At 38.7% G+C, this 26670-nt stretch overlaps 1 pseudogene; it reads right to left on the bottom strand.

Moving 5' to 3' along the window:
- LOC138174223 (cell division cycle protein 20 homolog pseudogene) overlaps positions 1 to 26282 on the bottom strand; it is a 37230-nt pseudogene extending 10948 nt beyond the window's left edge.
- Positions 26283 to 26670: the final 388 nt, after the last annotated feature.

A 26670-nucleotide genomic window follows, 5' to 3' on the forward strand; every position in this document is an offset into this window, starting at 1 on the left:
TGACATCTGGCAAAGAATTCCCTTTGATATCTACTCCATCTGGAGAATCTTTACTGGAGGCCAATCTATTAATTGATCAACAAGCATTGAGCAACTAGGTGGCACAGTGGACAAAGGTTTGTACCTGGAGTTGGAGAACCATGAGGTCCAATTGACCTTGTGCAAGTTACTTAACCCATCTGGGCCTCAGTTTCCTCCTCATTAGAAAGAAGAGAGTAATAGCACCTACATCACAGGGTTATTAGGATAAAATGAGATAATCTGTATAAAGTGTTTTGCAAACCTTAAAGCATTAGAGAAATATCAGTTACTACTACTACTACTACAACTACTACTACTACTACTAATAATAATAATACTATTATTATCAAAATTACCAGGCATGGTTTAGGTGTTGGGTATACAGAAACAAAATGAAGAAATTGCTTCCATCGACTAGGCTATATACTATAGGTCTCTAGGAATACAATTAATAGCTGGTGGAGTTAGACATATAACCCAATTCCCCCTCTTTTAATTGTTTATGTCAGTTTCAGACAAGAAATAAAAGAACTAGGATTCAGTGTAGGGTATTAGTTGAAGGTGAGGTAAGATGTCATGGTGGAAAGTGACCATTCTTTGGAATAAGAGAACCTAAATCCAAATCCACACTACTACTTGTATGAATTTGTGCAAGTCACTTACTTAATCTCTCTGGGCCTCTGTGTTGGCCCTGATGGTTTTTAATCCATCTTCAAGCTCCAAATCTTTGATCCTATGACAAAAATGACCAAAAGTGAGTTCTAAATTATGCTCTCATTGGCTTTCTTCATTGTGAGTATGGAAAGAAGGTACACTTCTGATAGGAACCAATCTGGTGAAGAAGAATATCAACAGGGGTGAAGTGGGCATAAGGTTCATGAGAATAGGTCAAGAAATGCTCTGTCTCCACTAAAGTCATAGTACATCATTGAAAGAAAGGCAGGGTTGGAGTGGCTAGGTGGTGCAGTGAATAGAGTACTGGCCCTGGAGTCAGGAGGACCTGAGTTCAAATCCGGCCTCAGACACTTGACACACTTACTAGCCATGTGACTTTGGGCAAGTCGCTTAACCCCAATTCCCCTCCAAAAAAAAAAGCAAAAAAAATTAATTCCATTTAATGCAGCTGCACATAATATAGAATGAGCAGCAGCTGACTGGTGGAGAGTAGCTGACCAGTCTTCAAATAATAATTTATTATGGATAAATTCATTTGTCTCTTGGCTTCCTTCTCTTTTCCAAACTAATACATTTTATTTAAATATTATTTATAAGACTTACTTTTTAACCCCTTGTGATTTACTTTTTTTTATTGTAGACCAGATCATTAATTTACAGGAAAGGTGCATAGGGAATTTGTCTTCAAGTTCAGATTGAATTAGGTAGTCCTTTTCTTTTCCTGAAATTCAGGGATTTTAAAATGCTTTGAAGGGCCAGCATCTAGAAAAGGGATTATATTGTTTTCCTTAGCTCCAGAAGAAAGACCCAATAAGTAGAAGCTTTAGCCTTGATATCAGGAAAACAACAACTTCCTAATAGAGCTGTCCAGATGGAGAATGGGTTGCCTCAAGAGGGACTGAGTTTCCCTTTTATGGAGACTTTTAAGCTGAGACTGGATAAATACTTGTTGGATATGTTAGACTGGGGACTCCTTTTAAGCATGAGTTGGATTAGATAGTTTCTAAGATCCCTTCCAGCTTTCAAGTTCTGTCATTTTGTGTTACTCTGGATCTTTTCCTACATATTCTCTCTCTCTCTGTCTCTCTCCCTCCCTCTCTCTCTGCCTCTGTCTGTCTGTCTGTCTGTCTCTCTCTCTCTCACACACACACACCTATTAAAATGAACAGTGCAGGATTGTAGAAATAACACTGACCACTAGAGTCAGAAGACCAGGGTTTGAGTCCCAGATTTGAATTAAGTTTTCAACCTCACTTTCCTTATTTGGAAATTAAAACCAAAACTGCTGACAATACTTTGTCAAACATCAAGTACTATATCTGCTTCAGAATACTGTTGTGTTAAATGTTTTGTGAGAGAAATTAGTATTTTCTATTATATTAATAAACAATTGTTAAATTAGGATTAATTTTTTGCCTCTAATTCTTCATTCAGTGACCTGCCTCTGTAAATCAGTCTCCAAACGACGTTGCTAATAGATGTGATTGCCCAAATCCTCTGGGAACATGTTCCTAGATTTTGGGGCAGGACCCCACCCAACTAGGAGATTTTACTTCAGTTTAGTGTATAAACATAATCTAATCTAGGTGAATTTCAGACCCTTTCACCACCCCCATTTGTATTTAGGGTAACCCAGCTCATGAAGGAGAAAACCAATCAGAGTGGTCTAAGTAGAGATGAATTCCTTTCTCCATATTGCTGGAGGTAGCTGAGTCTCATGATCAAATCACATTCTCAGCAGGAGCTGAAGGTTTTCAGCCTAGCTCCTCATCTGAAAGTCCCCTCTCTTCATTAATTGTTCACCAATCAGGGCTGATTTTCCCCTATCAGGGGCCCCCCCTTTTCCAAAGATATTAAACATTCAGTGATCTGTTTTTGTCTTTGGTTACTGTGAGAAACCATTGACCGTCAATTAATTGATTATAAGTTAGCCTGATTAATCAATTGATTATGAATTTCCTAGAAACTCTGTCACTCAGGCTTTTCATTCATCTTATTTGTAAACCCCTTAAAGTACTACATAAACATGACTTTTAGTTATGGAGACCTTCAATTTATACCTAAAGTCCTAACAGATATTTGATGGATGTTAAGAGAAGAAAAAAAATTCTCTTACTTTATTTTTTTATTTGTTGCCAACAGACAGTATTACTAGTTGAGAGCATGTTGCATGTAGAGCCAGGAGGAACTGAGATCAAATCCTGCCTCCAATACTTCCTTGCTCTGAAGAAGAGCATGTCAGTAAAGAACAATGGAAAGTAAAAACAGGAGCAACATTGTCAAAAGATTTTGCTACTTAATTGACCCTTCTTTGCAAGAGTATTGAGAAAATGAATGAATGAAAAAATAGTCAACACAATAGGACAATCTTTGAGCTAAGTGATAGGAGTGTAAATTCAAGTAAGCAAGCTAGCTCCTGCCCTCTAGAAGATTACACTCTACTGTGGAAAGTGTATGCCTAGAAAGTAGTATACAATATTCTTTTTTAAGCAATTGGGGTTAAGTAACTTGCTCAAGGTTACACGGCCAGTTATTTCTGGGTGTGGTGCTATATGTCTGAGCCCGGATTTGATCCCAGGTCATTCTGACACTGAGGCCAGTGCTCTTACTTGCTGAGGCACCTGGCCGCCCCTAAGCAATTGGGGTTAAGTAACTTGCTCAAGGTTACACAGACAGGTGTTTCTGGGTGGGTGCTAAGTATCTGAGCCAAGATTCGATCCCCCAGGTTATCCCGACACTGTGGCCGGGCCCGTGCTCTTACTCGCTGAGCCACCTGGCTGCCCTTAGTATACAATATTTTTCACAAGGAAGGCAGGAAAGATGATTTTAACAAGGAAATTAGAGAAAATGGTGATTGGAGTCATTGGGCAACTGTTTGCACTTCTTTTCCAAGAATGTTTGTTTCGTTACTGTTGTCAGAGTTAGAGGTAGAAAGCAATGGATATTTTGGAGGGATAAGGGTGTCATTACATAAAGATGACCAGAAAGTAATATGGTGCATCTGCATCTATGGTATATAATGATAAATGATCATTAATCCAAAGTCCGAGGACCCAGGGTTGGAAAAGTGAATTCTAGACTGAAGTTCAGACATGTGGTAACTAAACAATGAATGAGAAAGAGTAAACTATAGATAAGTTCTGTGTTTTCAGCTTGACCCATACTAAGTAGGAGTCTAGGGTGGAGTCCGTAAGATGGAGGCCAAGGGTGTTCCACTGGTGTTTGAAGTAGACCAAGTCTAACAATTGATAGTATGTTGAGGGAGGAGCAGGAAGTGGAGCTTTTCTTTAGCGGATAGTCAAAACAGTTTCAAAAGGTCAAAGGCAAAAGGATTTCTGTTTAATATAGTGAAAGGGTCAATAGGAAGGAAGCCAGGAAATTCAAGGGTGGAGACCATCAGAAATAAGGGTCAAAATAATGTCAGGGAAATTGGAAGTAAGGTTAGAGAAAAAGGAAAGTATTCAAACATGCAAAGCTGCTAGAGAAAATGCACTCGACTGGGAATGTCCATACACCAGCAATCTATAGCACACAGAGCTGGTCTTTCCTTAACTGTTCTACTCAATAGGTTCCCTCTAAAGGGAATGCTAGCTCATTCCCTTATTTATCTCAATCGGTGGAGATTCTAAGCTCCTTCAGTGCTGGGATATTTGCCAAGGGCCCAACAATGTGTTGATTGATTATTAAGACAGGAAGTTCACATTCAGCTTGGTTCTTCTCATTCTTTCAAGTTCATGAATTAGGTCTTTGTGGCAGAATAGTCCTGCTCACTTATTAGCACAGGAGGGGGTCGTGGGAGTATGGTCATAATTCAACATACCCATGAACTCTTACTCATAATGATAACAACTCACCAAACTTGGGTAAGTGACTAATGACTCTGAGAGAAGTGAGAAAATGATTTAATTCCCTTAGTTTCTTTCAAGACTCACCTCAAATCACACTTTCTGTAGAAAGCAGAAAAATGAAAGTCCACAGGCTTTGTTAACTATATTAGTTCCTCCTGTAACTGTTGATAGACATGTAGAAAAGTCAACATTTGGTGCAAATCTGGATTGGCATGTAGCTCCTTCAAATGCAGATTGGTGGCCCCTTATTACTCCAGTCTCAATGACTCCATTCAGCAATCCCCAGCAGGAAGCCCATAGAAACCTGTCACCTACCTTCAGTCCCTCCAGTTTCTGATGCCCTCTCTCAGATTATCTTTCATCCACTAGATATAGCTATAGATGACATACATATATTTATACATATAGGTAACATGGGCAGCTAGGTGGCTCAATGAATGGAGTTCCAGGCCTGGAGTCAGGAAGACCTCAGTTTAAATCCAGCTTCAGACACTTAGTAGCTGTGTGACCCTGGGCAAGTCATCTAACTCTGTTTGCCTCAGTTCCCTCCTCTGTAATATGAACTACAGAAGAAAATGGCAAATCACTCAAGTATCTTTGCCAAGAAAACTCCAAATGTGATCACAAAGAATCAGACATGGCTGAAATAAAGGAAGAACGAAATAGATTACATACATATAGACTGCATTAGGTAAATGGTATAGATATATAGATGTTACAGAAACAGATGATATAAATATAGATGTTAAAGATATAAATAATATAGATATATGTGTATGTATATATATATGTGTGTGTGTGTGTGTGTATGTGTGTATAAACATATTACAGTCCCCATTTATAGTTTAAGAAACTGGCACAAAAACCCGATTTTCACACATACATATACATGCACACATAGAATAAATATAAAATGATTGCAAGGTAATTAATTACCAGGTAGTATTCAGGGGTTGGGGGTGGTATCACTAAGCGTTGGTCAGATCAAGCACTTGCCAGAAAACGCAGCCCTTGACGTGCACCATCAAAGGAAAAGAGAGACTCTGTGAGGCCAAGGAAAGGAGGGAGTGCATTCTAGGCCTACCGAAGGCACAACTTGTGCAAATGCCTGCAGAAAAGATAATGAATGTTGTGTGTGAGAAGCAGAGAGACAGCCTGTCTCCTGGCGCTGGACTTCAACAAAGGCTGGATCAAATTCCTAGAATGCTCTCCATCATTGCCTCAATCTCCTAGACTCCCTAGGTTCCATCAACTCAGCTGAGGTACAATCTTCTGCATGAACTGTATCCTGATGCTCACATTTACTAACCTCTATCAAGCCCCACCTCCAGCCCTGGAAAATAATTTCTGTTTATTTTTAATATTTTTTATATTAACTCATATGTGTACACATTGTTTTGCCTGAAATGTAAACTCCTTGAAGGTAGGGGTAATTTTTTCTTTATGATTCTAGCTTCTAACACAGTGCTTGGAATATAGCTTGTTGACCCAATAGATAAGATGCAGGACCTAAAATGAACAAGAATTGAATTTAAATGCAGCCTGAGACATTTACTAGCTCTGTAAACCTGGGCAAACCATTTAACTTTTCTCTGCCTCAGTATCTTCATAAAATGGGCATGATTATAGCACCTACCTCCCATGGTTGTTATGATAATAAAACGAGACCTTATTTGTGAAGTGCTTTGCAAAACTTAAAATGCTATATAAATGCTAGCTATTATTATCATGGGTGTTATTATTTTTGTTTTCATTATTTGGTACCATGAATGATAAAACACTGGGCTTGGAACCAAGAAGACAGGATTTCAAATCCAGCCTCAGTCAATTAGTCTAATATAACCCTGTGCCAGTCACCTAATGTCAATCTGCCTCAGTTTCCTCAAATGTAAAATAGGGATAATAATAATAGCACCTACCTCACAAATTTGTTGTGATGATCCAATGAGATAATATTTGTAAAAGGCTTAGCACAGTGCCTGGCACAGAATGCACATTTAAGAAATGCTAATTCCCTCTCATTTTTGTTGTTCTGATTATGGTTATAATTACTGGAGAACAGATATGAAGGTTAAAGGTGGCCCCCTCTGACCCCATAGAATTGTCCAAAAAAGCATACTCTACTGTATGCAGGTAGTGGTAAGTATGTAGAGCCATGTCTGGAAAGGTGGAGAGGTGTTAGTATAATGAGGAAGGCGATGCCATAATCTGTTGCTCAGCACACATTCTATTTGCAGTTTCTTGTCTGACTCTTTAAAATGGAATGATTATAGAGGGGCTCAGCTGCATTCAGAAGGGCATGAGTCTTAACTTGATCTTGGTGTGAGCTCAGCGAATAAACAGTCAGCTTTTCAGAGCTGAGATGTGTTGTGAGCACAGCTCGCTCTCACTGGGGAATTTTTCCATTCTTTAGTCCAAATTTTGCATAGACCCACCTGCTTGTGTTCCCTCTGGTATTCCATAAAGGGTAAAAATGTTTACAGATATAATCCATTAACAAATTATCCATTCTGTTCATCAGGGATAAGCAGCCTAGAGTTCACAGGATCAAGGGGTCAAAGCATCTAAGTTACAGCTGAAAGGGACCTCAGAGACCTTCTCATCTCAGTCACTCATTTTAGAGATTGAACAAAAAACTGAGAGGTCAAGTACCTGGGCTAAGGTCTTAGAGTCAAGATATGGACCAGGTGCTCCAACTTCAGATGTCTCATGAGCTGCTTTTACCATCAATTAAAACTTGAAATGTAAAATGCCCTTTCATGGGGCAACTAGGTGACACAGTGGATAGAGTGCCAGCCCTAGAGTCAGGAAGACTCAGCTTCCTGAGTTGAAATCTGGCATCAGACACTTACTAGCTATGTGATCCTGGTCAAGTCACTTAACCCTGTTTGCCTCAGTTTCCTCATTTGCAAAATGAGCTGCAGAAGGAAATGGCAAATCATTCCAGTATCTCTGCCAAGAAAATTCCAAATAGGATCATGGAGAGTAGGACCTGACTGGAAAACAACTTATCAACAACGAAATACCCTTTGAAGTTTCCTGTGCTAAATATGTCTCTCCTAGTTCCATCCTATTCCATGTTCATTTTTACTATAAGCACCCCAAAAATATCATCTATGTTGTAATCATTACGAATTTTTTTATTTCTTTAGAAAACTACAAAACTGGATTTTTCTAAGGTAGGAGAGGTAACTTCTTCTTTTTAAGTTTTCTAACTACTAAAGACTAGAGATTGCTTTAAGCCAAAAGTCAATTTATGAGTTGCACGTGGGTGTGCCTTTCATACATTGGTTAAACCATTTGTAAATGCCATCTTTCAGAGAAGTCTTCTCAGGAAAGGGGACATTAATTGGGGATAATAGCAGAGAAACTCTCAGAATATTGAACATATGCTTACAGAAGAAGGAGTACAAAAATATGGTCTATTTTTTCTTTTTTAAAAAATTATTCTACCTCAATCTATAATACTTTTTGTCAAACTGTCCTGGTTGACAGAATGCTTCATACTAGAAAATGAGATAGATTTATTATGAAATTGATCTCTATCCAATCCATCACTGAAGGTATTGGTGACACTGAAATCAGTTACCTGGGCACTTTAAAAAAGAGAACCCCAGGGGCATCTAGGTGGTGCTACATATCCCCCATTCAAAGCATTTTCTCTAACATTGTTTCCTTCCAGACAGGTTCCATGTTGGGGCCATAAGACAATATCAGGGTTGGAATGCTCAGTCATCAGAAATACCAAAGCCTTCCAATCAGCTTGTTCCTCAAACTTTATGGAAACAAAAAAAAATCCCTAGCAAGGCCTCTTGAAATGTCATCAGAAAAAAAGTAGTGAAATTCACTCACATGAAACCAATTTCCATACACTTGCCAAACCTTGACCAATGTGTAGGTAAAGGACACACCTTCAAAGAGTAGTTGCTAAGAACTATCTTACTGGGTCATTTGGAAAAGTTACAGCTTCCACCCAGAAAGAGAAAGGAGCAGAGAGTGGGGAGAGAGAGGAATACTTGATTCTTCTTCAAATGTAAAGGTGGGCTGGAGAGAACCTAGATATTCACGGCTTTTTTATATATGCTAGCAGTCTTATACTGCCTGTACCTTGCTTTTCTCTGTCTCCTTTTGGGGTATGGAAGAAAAAATGGTAGAGCACAAGAATCAAGAAAGCAAGAAGAGATCACGTGCTTCATCCTTTCCTCTGCACTCCCCACTGGAAGCTTTCCCTCTGGCAGCTGAGAGAGGAAGAAACCAGGAAATGAGCACATATGTACCAAGTTAGTCTGAAACCCAAGGAACCAGTAAAAGGTCCATTTAAAGATACAAAATGTGATTCATTTTTCAAAAAAATTCTAGTCAAAGACTTGGTAGAAACTTAGGATTAAGATTAATTAGTAAGAGTTAAATGATTTATGAGAAATATATCAAAATGTATCTCATTTATTCCTTTAAACAGTACTCCAAAATATAAGATTTGAGACAAATCATGGGTTAATTTAACCTCTCTGGGTGTCAAATCCCTTACTTATATTACAGGAGTTAGACTGAATAATCTTTAAGCTCCCTTCTGGTCCTAACATTCTATAACTCTAAGAGCTGTCATTTTGCTACTCTAAAATGTGGGAAAACTAAACATGTCTTTAGTAGGTATTTAGTATTTTTTCTGAAAAACAAATTGAAGGAATTTACATTCAGGTCTTGTGACCTGAGAAATCACTCATACCTGATGGCAACATTATCATATTATATCGATATGCTTGTCTTTAATCTTATTGCTTTTGGAAAGGTAAAGAAGTCCCTTTTCAAAAGGTTGAATTTGCAGGTCTAAAGTTTTAAAGTGACAGTAATAATCATGCCCCCAAAAACAGATGAAAAAAATTAAAGTTTAAAAATATTCTAACAAATCCACATCTGAAATGTGTGCCAGAACTGACATAACCGACTGGCTAGTTGACAAGTTTGGTTTAGGGCCATATGCAAACAAGAGAAGTCATTTAAGATGGTAGATGTGGACTCATGTAAAATGTCACTTAGTTTCCCTTGGGAAACTCAGTCACTGATGTATTTACCCCGTGTGGTTCATTTAATCTTTTGAGCAGACAGCTAGAAAATACAAGAGGTTTATGTCCGCCTATTCCAAATTAGTTTTAATAACAAGGAACATAAGTTGATCAAGACACTTCTCATACAACCTCACTTTAAAAATGCCATGGAAAAATAAGCTGGAAGTGATCCTACAAATTGTAACTAGGAATGAGAAAATGCCAAGCTGCCTACGCACTCAACTCATGAGTTCTGAAGTTTTCAGACTAAGTTTCATCGTCTTGAGGTCCAGGCTCCAGTTACAGCCAAATGTGATTTCCTGATTCTATAAACAGGGAAAAGCCTCCAAATTCCTTTGGACATCAAATGCGTCTTGCTGAAATGCATTTTGATGAGTTAAGGGTAAATGAATCAGAAACAGGAAGATTAAATTTCTTTCTGAATACACATTGGTTAGAAAATGAAGGGGAGAAGCTTGGCAAAGATTCCCTTAGGTTCTGCCAAAGCCCAAAACATTTGGAAAGGTGGGAATGGAGGGAGAAAAAAAGCAGAGGAGAACTGGAAGTTTTTGCCAAGCCCCTAATATGACTGGTTTCTACAGTACTTCAAATATGGGTATTAACTCTTCCTGAAATGAACTCTAGCCATCAACACAAAGGACTATTACAAGAAAGGAATTCTTAATTGGTGAAATTAGAATACAATCTTCATATTACCATTTGTTCAGGTTGTACATTCAACACAATAGGCTCCCATTTGACTTGACTCTAAAAGATGTACTTTCACCACATTTTTCTTTCCCTCTTTCAATTTGGGCAGATGTTTAAGAATGAAGACCTTTATTTAACTGTGTGTGTGTGTGTGTGTGTGTGTGTGTGTGTGCATGAATGCACTAAGCAAATCCAGATAATGCCAACATTTCTTGGGGATCAGATCAAAATTTTATATTTGAATCTACTCCACATAAATTACAATCAAATTGCATAGCACTAGACAAAAGCCCTAGCAAGATGAAATAAGCCCGAGAGATGTGTTGACTTCCACTTAGGCCCATTAGTTGGGCAGGCATAAGTAGGAGTAAATACTTTGACTGAGTGATACCATTACTGTACCTCAAATATATCAAAGAAAGAGGAAAGGGAACCATATTACAAATATATTTATAGTAGCTCTATTTGGGGTGTCAAAAAAAGGGAAATCAATGGAGTACCCATCTATTAAGGAATATCTGAAAAAATTATGGTATATGGTTGTGATAGGATAGTGTTATGTCATAATAAGTGATGGAGATGATTTCAGAGAAACCTGGGAAGACTTATATAAACAGATGCAGAGTAAATGGACCCAAGAGAATGAACTCTTATTCATAAAATAACCAAAGGATCCATAATTTAAAATGTTGTTCACTTCCTGATGAGAGGTAATGGATTCAGAGTGCAGATTGAAGCATTTGGGGTTGGGGCAGGGAACATGGATAATGTGGAAATTTGATTCGTTTGACTATACATATTTGTAGTGAATTCTATTTTCCTCACTTTTTTTCAGTGGATTGTAGAGGAAAGTAGGAAGGAAAGAATTAAGTAATGAAAATAAAATTCATTTCATTTTAAAAGTATGAATTAGAATTGGTGAAATAGAAGCAATGATTCCACGAGACATGAAATTTTTTTTAAATCAAAAGAACAAAAAAAAGAAGAAAATATGAAATATTTCCTTGAAAAAAAAACTGAATTAGAAATAGATCCAGAAGAGATCATTGAATATGAAAAAATGATAACGAAAAAAAATTAAGGGGTGACAAAGAGGAATGCACCAATGGAAGGGGAAAGGGAGAGGTAAAATGGAGAAAATTATCTCATATAAAGGAGATGAAAAAGAGCTGTTATAGTGGAGGGGGAAATGGAGGGGTTGGGGAGAGGAGTGCTTGAACTCTAATCAGAACTGGCTTAAAGAAGGAATAATATGCACACGTAGTCGGTTATAGAAATCGATACTATCCTACAGGAAAGTAGGAGGGAGATAAGAAAAGGGGAAGGACTGATAGAAGGGAGAGCAAATTGGGAGAAATAGTAGTCAGAAGCAAAACACTTTTGAGGCTGGAAGGGGTGAAAGGAGAGAGAATATAGGATAAACACGAGGGAAATAGGACAGAGGGATATACGTACATAGTAAAAATAACTGAAAAAAATTACAGCAAGTTTTACAGATAAAGATTTCATTAGATTTATAAAAATAAGAACCATTCCCCAACTGATAAATGGTCAAAGCATATGAACAGGCAGTTTTCAGATGCAGCAACAAAAGCGATCTATAGCCATGAGAAAAAAATGCTCTAAATCACTATTTTTTAATTTTTACTATTAATTCATGCTGAGGAATGAATTTATTTAAAAATATTACAAATGAGTGATCATTTCATTCTTTTTTCTTTTTTTTATTTTTCAAATGCTTTATTAACTTCTGATTTACATCATTCATTTCTGCCAGATTTTGAGTTACAAATTTTTACCCTGTTTACCCCTACCCACTGCCCCAAAATAGCAGTCCAACAGGATATCCCCTCCTCCAATCTGCTCTCTCCCATATTTTCTCCTATACCCCTTTCGACTTTTCCAGTAGGGCATGGTGGATCTCTATGCCCCAGTGCCTGTATATAATAATTCCCAAATATATGTAAAATAGTATCAATAATAGTGTGTATTTATTTATTTAAACATTTGATTTTAAAACTTTGAATTAAAGATTAATTCCCTTCCTCCCTTGTCACCCATTCTTACTGGGAAGATAAGCAGTTCAGTATAGGTTGTACATGTGTAGCTAATGGAAAATAATAACATAGTAGATATATTGTAAAAGAGTGACTATATTTCCCTCCCTCCTATCCCACCTCCCACTTGTTCTATTCTCTACTTTGATCCTGTCCCTTTTCAAAAGTGGGTGCTTCCAACTTCCCTCCTCCCCCAGCCTGCCCTCCCTTCCACCATCCCCCCTCTCATTCCCTTCCCCCTACTCTCCTGTAGGGTGAGATACCCTACTGAGTGTGTATTTCATTCCCTCCCCAAGCCAAATTCAATGAGAATAAGGTTGACCCATTCCCTTTTGCCTTCCTATTCTTCCCCTCCATTGTAACCATTTTTCCTTGCCTCTTCTATATGAGATAGTTTACCCCATTCTGTCTCTCCCCATCTCCTCTCATTATATTCCTCTCTCACCTCTTAATTTCACCTTTTATGTATCATCCCTTCCTGTTAAATTGGTCCTGTGCCCTCTATCTATATATACCTGTAAACATATATACACACATTCACATATATATTCATATACCCATATAGCCTCATATATAGACATAGATATATTTCTATTCTCTTCAACTATTTTCATACTGACAAAAGTTTCATCAGTTACAATTATTGTTTTTCCATGTAGGAAAGTTAATAGTTCAACTTTGATAAGTTCCTTATGATTTCTTTTCCCTGTTTACCTTCTCATGCTTCTCTTGCTTCTTGTATCTGAATGTCAAATTTTCTATGCAACTCTGGTTTTTTCATCAAGAATGCTTGAAAGTCCTCTATTCCACTGAATGATCATATTTTCCCCTGAAACATGATACTCAGTTTTGCTGGGTAGGTGATTCTTGGTTTTAATCTCAGCTTCTTTGACCTCCGGAATATCATATTCCAAGCCCTTCAGTCTTTCAGTGTAGAAGCTGCCAGATCCTGGGTTATCCTGATTGTGTTTCCACAATATTCAAATTTGTTCTTCCTGGCTGCTTGTAATATTCTCTCCTTAATCTGGGAATTCCAGAACGTGGCTATAATATTCCTGGGAGTTTTCTTTTTGAGACATTTTTCAGGAGATGATTGGTGGATTCTTTCCACCTCTATTTTGCCCTCTGGTTCTAAAACCTCAGGGCAGTTTTCTTTGATAACTTCCTGGAGGATGATTTCTAGGTACTTACTTTGATCATGGCTTTCAGGTAGTCCAATAATTTTAAATTCTCTCTCCTGGATCTATTTTCCAGGTCAGTGGTTTTTCCCATGAGATATTTCACAATGCCTTCTATTCTTTCATTTGTTTGGATCTGTTTAACATCATATTGATTTCTCATAAAGTCATTAGCTTCCTTTTGTTCCAATCTAATTCTGAAGGAATGATTCTCCTCAGCGAGCTTTTGAGATTCTTTTTCCATCTGGCATATTTAGCTTTTTAAGGCATTCTTCTCCTCATTGCCTTTCTGAGCCTTTTTTGCCATTTGAGTTAGTCTATTTTTAAGGTGTTATTTTCCTTAGTGAGCCCATTGACTCTCATTTCTTAATTTTCTTGCATTGTTCTCATTTCTCTTTCCAATTTTTCCTCCACTTCTCTTATCTGCTTTTTAAGGTCCTCTATGGCCTATAACCAGCTTGTATTTTCCTTTGAAGCTTTTGGTGCAGGAGTTCTGACTTCACTGTCTTCCTCCTGTTCCGTGCTTTGCTCCTTTTTGTCCCCAAAATAGGAGTCCAATGTTGGAATCTTCTGTCTGCTTTGTTTCCTTTGCCTGGTCGTGTTACCCCTCAGTCATTTCACCCCTGGGCTTTTTGCCACAGTAGGACTCTGCCACCAGACAGGGGAGCTTTCATCCCAAATGCTGGGGTTTTCTCAGCTGGCTGAGGTATTAGATGGGTGCCCTCTCTGAGGCCTCCACACGCTGTGGCAAGCTGGACACATGCCCCAGGATCTCTACCTTATACTGAAATCTAGATCCAAGCAGGTTAAACAAGAGCAATTACCCTTCAGACTGGTTGCTTGGTCCCCCTACAATTTGCAGGACAGGAGCTGAAGCTGCCACATGGCACTGGCTGGCTGTGCAGGTTATCTCAGAGGCTTCTCTCCCTGGGGACAAAAGCCACACACTCCCACTTGCTGGGTCCCAAAGTCCAGACTGCACTGACCTCTCACCTTGTCCTTTGCATTTATGTGTTGATAATTCTGGAAATGGCCACAGTTGCTGCTGATCTGTAGTCCCTCCAGCCAGGGGCTGGTCAGGCCTGACCTGGGGCTAAAACCTCTGACTCATGCTCGGACCTGGGCTCTTCTCCCAGAGCGCTGCCCTGGCCAATTTCTGCTGGCCTGCCAGGCTATCATCAGCAGGAAATTAGCTTCTCTGTGTCATTTTGTGGGTTCTGCAGCTCCAAAGTTTGTTCAGAGTCCCTTTTTTACATTGATTAGGGAAGGTGGAAGCTGGCGCCGCTTGAAGGTCCTGCTTCTACTCCGCCATCTTGACTCCACCCCCCTAAATCACTATTGATTAGAGAAATGCAATAATTAAAATAATTCTGAGGTGCCACCCCACAAAGAAAAATGATAAATGTTAGAGGGAGTGTAGGAAAATTGAGACAAAAATGCTTTGTCAGAGAAGTTGTGAACTGATTCAACCTTTCTGGAGAACAATTTGGAACTATTTCCAAAGGGCTATAAAACCACGTATAACCTTTGCTCCAGCAATATCACTTCTAGGACAGTATCCCAAAGAGATTTTAAAAATGGAAAATTGCTTATAGGTACAAAAATGTTGATGGTAGCTCTTTTAGAAGTGATAAAAATTGGAAAGTGAGGGTATAACCATGGAATACTATTACACTATAAGAAATGACAAGTAGGATGCTCTCAGAAAAACCTGGAAAGTCTTACATGAGCTGATGCAAAGTGAAATGAGTAGAACCAGGAGAATATTGTGCACAGTAACAACACTATTGTAGAATGATCAACCATGAATGACTTAGCTATTCTCAATAGTACGATCTAAGACAATTCCAAAGTTCTTATGATGAAAATGTCATCCATCTTGAGAGAAAGAATTGATGGAGTCTGAATGCAGATTGAAGCATATTTTTTTTACTTTATTTTTCTTGTTTTCTTTTTTATGCATTTTCTTTCACAACATGATTAATATGGAAATATGTTTTGCATGACTGAACCTTTTTAACCTGTATCAAATTGGTTGCCTTCTAAATGAGGGAGGAGAGAAGAAAAGAATTTAGAACTTGAAATTTGTAAAAAGCGAATGTTAAAATAAAATTTACATGTAATTGGGGGAAAATAAATTACTAAACATATTTTAAAATGTAAAATATGAGTTAAAAAAGAGAATTTCCAGTTCATTAAGCCATTTAGGACTTCATCTGAAAAAAACGATTTTGGGGTTTTAGTGGACTTGCAAGATTGCAATGAGATAGCCCTGTGATATGTGAGCCAAGAAAGTCATGTGACTTTGGACTACATTAAGACAAACCTATCTTCCTGGAGAAGTAGATGGCAGTTTTATCATCCTCTTCTCTATTCATACTACTTCTGGATTACTGTGTTTGCACTTGAACCCTGTATTTTAGGAAGGGCCATCATATTCTGGAAAGCATAAAGAGGATGACAGCCAGAAAGCTGAAGGGGACTAATACCATATTATAAGAAGATAAGTTGAAAGAACTTGGCCATTTATCCTGGAAAAAGAAAAAAAAAAACCTCATGGTAGGGCCACAGTAGGCATGATACAGGGCAGCTAGGTGGCACAGTAAATAAAGTTTTGCTCCTATAGTCAGGAAGACTCATCTAAATTTAATGTGAAAATCATGAAACTTTGTTCTGGGCCTGCCGGGAGACTCATGGGAGTTTTTAGGACCAGAGCTATAACTAGTCCAAGCAAACAGACTTTTGTCCCAAAGCACTGACAATAACAGAGGACTAGCAGGATTTGCACTACTGCAGCAAAGAAATACTAAATACACACACACGAGTGTGTGCATGCACATGTGTGTGTATGTAATTTAAAATAGGAAGCTATCAGGGGTGGCTAGGTGGCACAATGCACTGGCACTGAGTTCAAATCTAACCTCACACACTTAACACTTACTAGCCATGTGACCTTGGGCAAGTCACTTAACTCCAGTTGCCCTGCCTTCCCCCCACCAAAAAAAGCAAAAGTGAATAAATAATTAACTTTAAAAAATAAAATAAAATAAGAAGCTATCAGAGGACATTCTTCTATCCCAGTCATTACTTAAGTGAGGTCCCCTACTCCTTCACACCCCTTGTCATTGTCTCTCTTGAAGTAATGTTTCCCATTTCAGGGTAAAAATCTAGTTTAGAATCCTTCTTCCAAAACATTGCAAATATCCTTCATGCCAAAACTGATAGCTCCCGATGAAGCTGCACATGCTCAAAAATAAGCCAATATTTCCTTGCTTTTAAAATGTCACAATAGAGTAAGCTGAGAGGTAATGGAAGTCCTGCAGCTGCGGCCCTCTCTCCCAAGAGATAGCTGGGTGCGGTTGATTCACTTGCTTTCTCCATTCTGTTGCCTTCTCCCCCTCTCTCTCTCCCTCTCCCCCTTTCCCTCTCTCTCCTCCTCCCCTCTCTTCCTGTCCCTCCCACAGTAGGCCGGGCTCTTCAGGCAGTCGGCAGCGGTGTGCCCTCTTCTCCTCCTTGCTGGGGTGCAGTCCATCCCTTAGGATCCCTGCCCTGCCGAGTATCTGTCTGAAGAGCTGGGTCCCTTTTTATCTGGTCAAATGAGAGCATCCTGCAGTTAGCCTTTTATGTGGACAAATTATTAAGCGATAAAGTGAAGAAGGCAGGGAAGCCAGCCAGTCGTTTGGAAGATACCTTGGCTGGAGCAAGGCACAGCTGTGCATCATCATACCCAAGTTTTACTGTGATTACTGCAATTACCCCACTCATGGTTCTCCATCCCGGAGGAAGACACACTGCAGCAGGAGGAAGCACAAAAAGAATGTGAGAGACTATTATCAAAAATGGATGGAAGAACAGGCCCAGCGCCTGACTGATAAAACAACCACTGCATTTCAGCAAGGAAGAATTCCTTCCAACCTGTTCTATGCTCCTCCATTAGGAGGGAGTATGATCCCACCTCGTCACCTTGGCATGATGCCCCCCACCTCCTAGAATGATGCCTATGATGCCTGGCCCTCCAATGACAAGGCCCCTTCCTCATCTCATCATGGTGCCCACTTGCCCAACCATGCCCAGACTAGACAGATAAAATGGAAAGAATATAAAGAAACCCATTTCTCAGTTTTCTATTCTTTGTTCTATTCCACCAGAACATCATGGTGCTGGGTCTCAGATGTGCGTTCCCCTCCCCCCCTTCCCCTTTTAAAATGCTGGCACTCTTATAGCACTGTCACTTTTCCATGATTCCCCCACCCCCCAGTATAGACCTCCTTCCCTCATTGTATCCCTCCCTCCCTCAGTGTATCCCTCCCATGTAATAAATAAGCACAGTGAAAAACATTTTTTAAATATCGTAATAATGAAAAACCATTAAGTTCAATAGATAACTGATTGTCCTCCACACCCTTTCCCTTCCTCAATAAGCACACAGTGGGCCTTCTTTTGTAACACATAGAAACAAGAAAACAAAACTGACCAACATAGTGACTAAGACTAGAAGTATATATAACCTTCTAAATACACATCTCTCTCTTCTCCAAGGAAAGTAAGTAGATACTCAGGGTGGAGCCAAGATGGTAGAATGGAAGCAGTAACTTTTCTAAGCTCCTCCATGAATCCCATCACTAAACTTTAAAAAGTGAATCTAAATGGATTTTCGAGTGTCAGAATCCACTGGGAGACAGAGCTTGGCACAATCCAGCCCAGGAAAGTGCCCGCATGGGTCTGGGCAAGGGGAGCGCAGGGCGGGGGGAGGGGGGGGGGGGGGGGGCCTCAGCAGCTCGGACTAGAGACCAGACTACAGCAGAGAGAGAAAGAGTCCCAGCCATCGAACTCACCCACCCCAAGGGCAGTTAGCAGCCATCTCACCAGCATCTCACCACAGGACATTGGAGTTGGGTAAGAGAGGGCTCAGGGACCCCAGCATAGAGAGCAGCTTCTCCTGGGGCTATCAGCCCCCAGCCTGGAAGTTAAGAAATTGCCTGCCTGTTTCTTCAGGGGCTAGGATGCCAAAGTAAACTCTGGCTTCTCCTATTCCCCCTCCCTGACTGAGAAAACCCAGAGATAAGTGTCCCACCCTAAGTGAAATCCTGAGATAGTGGAAATAGCCTCAGGCTTGGGAGTCATTAAGAAGGGGTATAACTGAGGCAGCAAGGAGTCTGAAGAGAAGAGGGGGAGGGGTCCCAACAAACCCTACCTCACCTGACCAGCAAAAGCCTGCCTGAGGAGTAGCCCAGGGGCACAGAGGCAGAAATCTGAAGTGGCCAGACCACCCCTCCTCCACAGATTACTCTGTGAGCATCAGCATAACTAGAGGGAAGCACTGAAAGTCCTGGCCTTGGCCTCAATCTAGACATCCAGAGACTACAGTGCACAAAGCCAACAATCAGGCACCTAGCTCCCAGCCTGAGAAATTAGGAAATAGGAAGTTACAATGGGAAGGAAGGGAGCTGAGAAGGAGAAGGAGAAGGCAAGAAAATCCATTAGAGCTTATTATAGCGAGCAAGAACAACCAAATACAGAGGACAACATGGACTCTATAGACACACCTGAGACCACAGAAGGAAATATGAACTGATCTCAAGCCCAAAAAGCATTCTTGGAGGAGCTCAAGAAAGATTTTAAAGGCCAAATTAAGGAGGAAGAAGACAAATTAAATCTACAGTGACCAAATTGTAAAAAAGTCTCCCTGAAGAAAACTAATCCTTAAAAAGTAAAATTAGTGAAGTAATTGGAGAAAATATCTCCCTAAAAAAGGACCTCAAAAACTAACTGAAGGGAATAATTCACTAGAAATTAGAATCAGTCAAATTGAAGCTCAGGTATCTATGATGCTCCAAGAATCAAACAAAATATGAAGATTGAAAAATTGGAAGAAAGTATAAAATATCTCACTGGAAAAACAACTGACCTAGAAAATGTATCCAGGAGTGATAACTTAAGAATTATTGGTCTACTGGAAAGCAGCCTGGACAACATCCTCCAAGAGGTTGTCAAAGAAAACTGTCCTGAAGTCCTGGAATCAGAAGATAAAATAGTTATCAAAAGAATTCACTGGACTCTTCCTGAAAGATATCCCAAATTGAAAACTCCAAGAAATAGAGTAGCCAAATTCCAGAATTACAAGATTAAGGAGAAAATACTGCAAGCAGACAAAAAGAAACAATTCAAATATCGTGGAACTACAGTCAGAATCACACAGGACCTAGCAGCTTCTACATTAAAAGATTGGAGAAATTGGAATTTGATATTTCATAGGGCAAAAGAGCTAGTACTGCAACCAAGGATTAACTACCCAGCAAAACTGAGCATAATCTTTCAGGCAAGGAGATGGTCATTTAATGAAATAAGGGACTTCCAGACTTTCCTGATGAAAAGCCCAGAGCTCAATGGAAAATTTGATCTCCAATTACAAGACTCAAGAAAGACATAAAAAGGTAAACAAGGAAAACACACAGTCACACATATACACATGCACACTCACTCACACATGCACATAACTTGGGATGCAATAAGAGCAAAATGTTCACATCCCTATATGAGAAGCTAATAACTGTCAATATTGAAATTTATATGATTATCATCACCTTTAAAAGGGTTATACATAAATAGAGGGTGTGGGTATAAATGAGCTAATCTGATGATAAAAAAAAACCTTATTAAGGGTATTGAAGGGACTACAATGGGATAAAGATATGAGATGGGATAAAGGATGAGACAGAAAAAGGTAAATTATGCCATACAAAGAGCCATAAAAACACACTACAGTAAAGGAGAAGGAAAGAGGGATAGGAACATCATTTGAACATTATTCTCACTGGTTCTGGTTCAAAGAGGGATCAACATAATCAGTTAAGTTAAAGATTTTAACATGAAAAGACACAAATACTCATTAAATAAAGGGAAAGGAGGGAGGGAGAGGAGCACTATATGAAATTTACTCTCATTGGTTTGGGGTCAAAGGGGGAATAACATACTCTGATAAGTATTAAAATCTATTGTGTCCTATAGGCAGTAGGAGGGTAAGGGGAGGATAAAAAGGGGGGGGGATTAGAGAGGAGGGAAATAGTAGTCAGGGGAGAGGGTAGGTAAAGAAGGGGGGGGTCACTGGGAGGAAACACTGAGGGAGGTGGTGGTCAAAAGGAAAACCCTTAAGGAGGGGAAGGAAGAAGGAAGAAACAAAAACATAAGAAGAGGAGGAAATAGGATGGAGGGGAAGAGAAAGATCGTAATCATTACTATGGATGTGAATGGGATGAACTCTCCTGTAAAACAGAGGCAGATAGCAGAATGGATTAAAAACCATAATCCTACAATATGTTGTCTTACAAGAAACACATTTGAAACAAAGGGATATCCACAGGGTAAAGGTAAAAGGCTGGAGTAGAATATTTTATGCTTCAGCTAAAGTAAAAATAGCAGGGGTAGCAATCCTTATCTCAGGTAAAGCAAAAGCAAAAATAGATTCAATTAAAAGAGATAAGGAACGAAACTATATCCTACTAAAAGGCACCATCGAGAAATATCATTACTTAACATATATGCACCAAGTGGTATAGGATCCAAATTCTTAGAGGAGAAGTTAAGGGAATTAGAGGAAGAAATAGGTAGCATACAAACTATACTAGTGGGGGACCTTAATCTCCCCCTCTCTGAACTTGATAAATCTCACATCAAAATAATCTGTATTATAAAGCAGCAGTCATCAAAACTACTTGGTACTGGCTGAGGAATAGAGTAGTGGATCAATAGAATAAATTAGGCACATGAGATTCAGCAGTCTATGAACATAGTTTGATAAACCCAAAGAACTCAGTTTTGGGGATAAGAACTCACTATTTGACAAAATCTGCTGGGAAAACTGGAATATAGTATGGCAGAAACTGGTCATAGACCATTATCTAACACCATATACCAAAATCAAGTTTAAATGGGTGCATGATCTAGGTATAAAGGTTGATACTGTAAGCAATCTCGGAAAGCAAGGAATAGTTTACCTGTCAGATTTGTGGAGAGGGAAAAACTTTATGACCAAACAAGAATTAGAGAGTATTATAAAATGAAAAATGGATAATTTTTATTACATTATATTGAAAAGCTTCTGTACAAACAAAGCCAATGTATCCAAGATTAAGGGGGACGTGGGAAATTGGAAAAGAATTTTTACAACCTTTGTCTCTGATAAAGGACTCATTTCTAAAATATACAGAGAATTTCATCAAATCTACAAGAATACAAGTCATTCCCCAATTGATAAATGTTCAAAAGATATGAACAGGCAGTTTTCAGAGAAGGCAATTAAAGATATCTATAAGCAATGAAGAAATGCTCTAAATCACTTTTGATTAGAGAAATGCAAATCAAAACAACTCTGAGGTACCACATCTCACCAGTCAGATTGGCTAAGATGACAAAACAGGAAAATGACAAATGCTGGAGAGGATTTGGGCAAATTGGAACACTAATGCATTGCTGGTGGAGTTATGAACTGATCCCAACCTTTCTGGAGAGCAATCTGGAATTATGCTCAAAGGGCTATAAATAATTTCACACCCTTTGACCCAGTAATACCATTTCTAGGGTTATATCCCAAAGAGATCATAGAAGTGGGAGAAAGACCTATATGTACAAAAATATTTATAGCAGCTCTTTTTGTGGTGGCAAAGAATTGGAAATTAAGGGGATGCCCATCAATTGGGGAATGGCTGAACAAGTTGTGGTATATGCATGTAATGGAATACTATTTTGCTATAAGAAATGAGGAGCAGATGGACTTCATATTTACCTGGAGAGTCTTATATGAACTGATGCTGAGTGAGAAGAGTAGAGCCAGGAGAAATTTGTACACAATTACAGACATAACATATGTGTGATGACCAACTTTGATAGACTGGAGTCTTCTCAGCAATGCATATAAGTCAGTCCCAAAAGACTCATGATGGAGAGAGATGTCTACATCCAGAGAAAGAACTAGAAAGAATTGAGTTTGAATCTATATTGAAGCAAACTACCTGATATTTTTCTAGTTTGGTTTTATTTCCTCTTTACCATTTTTCATTCCATCTGATATAATCCGTCTTTATAACCTGACTGATATCTAATGTGAAAGTATTTGCAGATTCTGTACTTGATTATATGCTACCATGGGAGAGGGCAGGAGAAGGAAGGGGACAGAATTTGAAACTCAAGGAATTGTGGAATTGAATGTTGTAAACTAAAAGTAAACAAACGATTTAATAAAAAAAAAAAAAGTAAGCGAGTAGATACATTTCCTAAGCCCAGAGAATTCCTAAACTTGGAAGTTATAGGGGGACCATGAACTTGAATATAAAAAATTAGATATGTATTTCATTACATATGGTTTCTGTTTTTGGTCTTATGTATTTAAGAGCTTTATACTGAGAAGGGATCCATAGGCTTCACCAGACTGCCAAAGGGATCCATGACAAAAAAGGAAGGAAACAAGCCTTTATTAAGCAGACACTTACAAATATTACCTTATGAGATCCTCACAACAACTCAGAGACACAGGTGCTTTTGTTAGCCTCATTTTACAGTTGGGGGAACTGAGGAAGACAGAGGTTGAATGACTTTTCCAGAGTTCAGAGCTAATGTCTAGACCAGACAAACTCAGGAAGACTCTACAGAATGGGACACATAGCTGCTACCAGGAAGCTCAAAGGTTCAGAACCCATCCATGTTGTAGCTATTTCTAGAACTAATTATTATCGTTCATAACAATTACCCACCATTCCATTTTGCTATAGTCATTCTTTTCACCACTGTGTAGACTACTCTTCTCTTTGTGCTTACTTTATTCTATTTCATGGGTGCCACCCCACTAATATGTTCGTTGGAGAAATTCTCTCATCTGTCTTAAGGCATGCCCAGCATATCAAGTAATGAATAAGATGGAGAAAGTAGGAGTCTCCTAACCAAAGCTGTACATGTTGTAGCTATTACTAATGAAATATTTACAGAACACACACCTTCTAACCATTAGAAAATCAAACACAGGAAGAGCTGGAGGTCATCTTGTGTTGGAAAGACAAACAGTAACAGATTTGTGACAATCATAAAAAGGCCCGTCATGAGATTAACTCAGAATGTTTATTATGCTAGGTAGAGAAGGGAAGGGGAGAGGGGGGGGGGAATCTAGTTTTAAAAGCCTAGAAATGTAAAAAAAAAGTCTTTTAAGTTATTTTTTAATAGCTAAGATTTCAAGGAAAGTTCGAATGGTTGAGTGGTGTAATGTGACATATATTCTTTTTTTCTTTTCCTTTTTTGAAAATAGGTCATTAGACATACTCTCAGGTCCCTTCCAACTCAGAAACTACTTCTTTGATATGGTAGATAGAGTTCTGGTCTTGGAGCTGGGAATACCCAAATCCAAGCCTCTTCTCTGACACTTTTGATTCTGGGTAAGTCAGCACATTCTCTGCCTTGGGGGATCAATGAAATCTTGGATGAATTGCTGACTTGCATCCATGAAGAGAGTTACCTATGCTGACCAATACAATCTCCAGTCATCCTGATCTATATCTTGTTGCTGGACCCAGATGGCTCCAGAGGAGAAAGTGAAGCTGCTGACTTTGTACAGCCCTCCCTCACTTAAACTCAGTTTACTTGCAAGTCATGGCATTACTTTCCTTATGCCATGGTCCTCTTCAAGAATGAAGGACAAACATCAAAAAATATTGCCTATGTTGACCAAAACTCAGCTCCTTCCTTTATTCTCCCTGTTGAATTGTGCTAATTTGTGCCTATCCAAACTTGAAATAGTATTTAAGGTTATCTAGTCTAGTCCCTTTTTAACTTTTTTCAGTTCAGAGCATTATAATCCAAACTAACATTTACCTGTGTAACCCTGGGTAAGTCATTGAACATTTATGGACCTCAGTTTCTTCATCTGTATTAGATAAGTGGTTGTTAACCTGGTATCCATAATTATATTTCAGAAGATATATGAACTTAAAAGGGATAAAAACGCCTGCTTTCACTAGCTTTTAGGTTCCTTTGCAATCATATGCATTTAATTTTACATATTTAAAAACATTATTCTGAGAAGTGATCCACAAGCATTATTAGACTTTTAAAAAGGTCCATGACACAAAATGTGGCTAGAGACCACTGGATGACCATCTCTAAGATCCCTTCTAGTTCTATATCTGTATATAACTTTGGATAGGTCAGTCCACCTCCATAGACTTGTTTCCTAATCTGACAAATGAAGGAGTTTGACCTCTGTGGTCCCTTTTAACTCCCAAATTCCATGATTTTATAACTGAGACTCAATGAGTGAAAATAATTGCTTGGGATCATGGATCTGTTCCTGCAAAGTGCCTCAGAGGTGACCTAGTTTAAACTTCTCATTTTACCAATGAGGAAACTAAAGACAGAAGGAGTTAAGTGACTTGCCCGAGGTCACACAAGTAATAAGGAACAGAGGCATGATTTGAATGCAGGTCTTCTGTATCCAGAGTCATTTTTCCATGTCAGCTAAAGTCACAGAAAAATTGTTGCAATGGTGATTTTGTGAGCTTTGAATAGGGTATCTTGAACAGCTTCAAAGACTTTCAAACTCTTTTTTTATTACTTCCATGCAAATAATACAGTTCAAGGAAATTTTGACATTGTGAAAAGAAAACACAGGGATGACTCACACCTTAAAATAATCAACCCCTTTTTTTCATCTTCAACTCTTTCAGGCACTAACTCCTGAAAATCCCAGATTAACTTTCTGATAGATGCTTACCATGAAAGATATAAAGCAAATCTGTCTCTTTCTCTCTGTCTCTCTCTGTTTCTCTGTCTCTCTCTGTCTCTCCCTCTCTCTCTCTCTCTCTCTCTCTCTCTCTCTCTCTCTCTCTGTCTCTCTCTCTGTCTCTGTCTCTCTGTCTCTGTCTCTCTCTCTCTCTTTGTCTCTCTCTGTCTCTCTCCCCCCCACCAAGGGACACACACATATGTATGCATGCATGTATGTATTTATGTATAGTCACTCTGGCCATGTTATTCTGCATATACATTGATAACAATTGTATTTCAACCAAACTTTATCAGAATGGTCATACTGAAAAATGTCACTAATATTTTGGGCGAGATTTTTATGGACAGGGCATACTGGGCACTGGGGTATGTTATGCAAAGATCTCATGTCTTCCTTGGACATGTTCACATCTGAGTTGAGGAGAAGGGACACATATATACAGAATAACCCGGGCTAGTCTATGATCAGCCAAATGAGTAGCCTAGACAATGCGTTCTTTCCAATTCCACCTTCCATTGGAAAATGGTGTGGGAGAAAAACTGGTTTTAAGCTCCTTGAAGGCAGGGACAATTTTTCTTTAGACTGTTGAATCTTCAGCACATTGGACAGTGCGTGCTATGTGATAAATGTTTGGTATTAAAATGTTTGTTGAAGAAATATAGGGAAAAAAAGGAACTGAGCTGAACAGGGGTGTAGGGGAACATTGTGAAGAGGAAACAAATGGTCTAGTGTATAGCTAGGCTTATGTACAGGAAGATGTGAATTGAAATCCTGCCAACTGACCCTTGGTAATTATGTTTTCCTAGGCAAGTCTCTTAATTTCTTTATGCCTCTGTTCCTCATCTCTAAAAATGAAGTTTGAACCCAGTGGTCTCTAAGGTTCCTTCCAGATAAAATCTATGATGCCTTGTACAGTGATCAACTATAATTGACTTACCTTTTCTCAGTAATACAATGATCAAAGACAATTCCAAAAGATTCATAACGGAAAATGCTATCCATGTCCAGAGAAAGAAGTAACGGAGTCTGAATGCAGATAGAAGCATACTATTTTCACTTTATTTTTTGTGGGTTTTTTTGTTCTGTTTCTTCTTTCACAACATGACTAATATGGAAATGTTTTAAATGATTGCACATGTATAATGTATATCAAATTGTTTGCCATCTTAGGGAGGGGGGAAGAGAGAGAGGGAAGAAAAAAATTGAAACTCAAATTTTTATTAAAAATAAATGTTAAAAATTGTCTTTACATGTAATTGGAAAAAAATAAAATATTTCAAAACATAAAATCTATGATCCTTTAATTTAGAAATCTTCAGAGTTGTGAAGAAAACTAGAGGTTGAATTCATTGAGAAGAACCTTGAGAAGAC

The sequence above is a fragment of the Petaurus breviceps genome, unplaced genomic scaffold (assembly GCF_028583685.1).
Source record: "Petaurus breviceps papuanus isolate PSGF00001 unplaced genomic scaffold, PetGlider_PUasm1.0 688, whole genome shotgun sequence".
Classification (NCBI taxonomy): domain Eukaryota; kingdom Metazoa; phylum Chordata; class Mammalia; order Diprotodontia; family Petauridae; genus Petaurus; species Petaurus breviceps.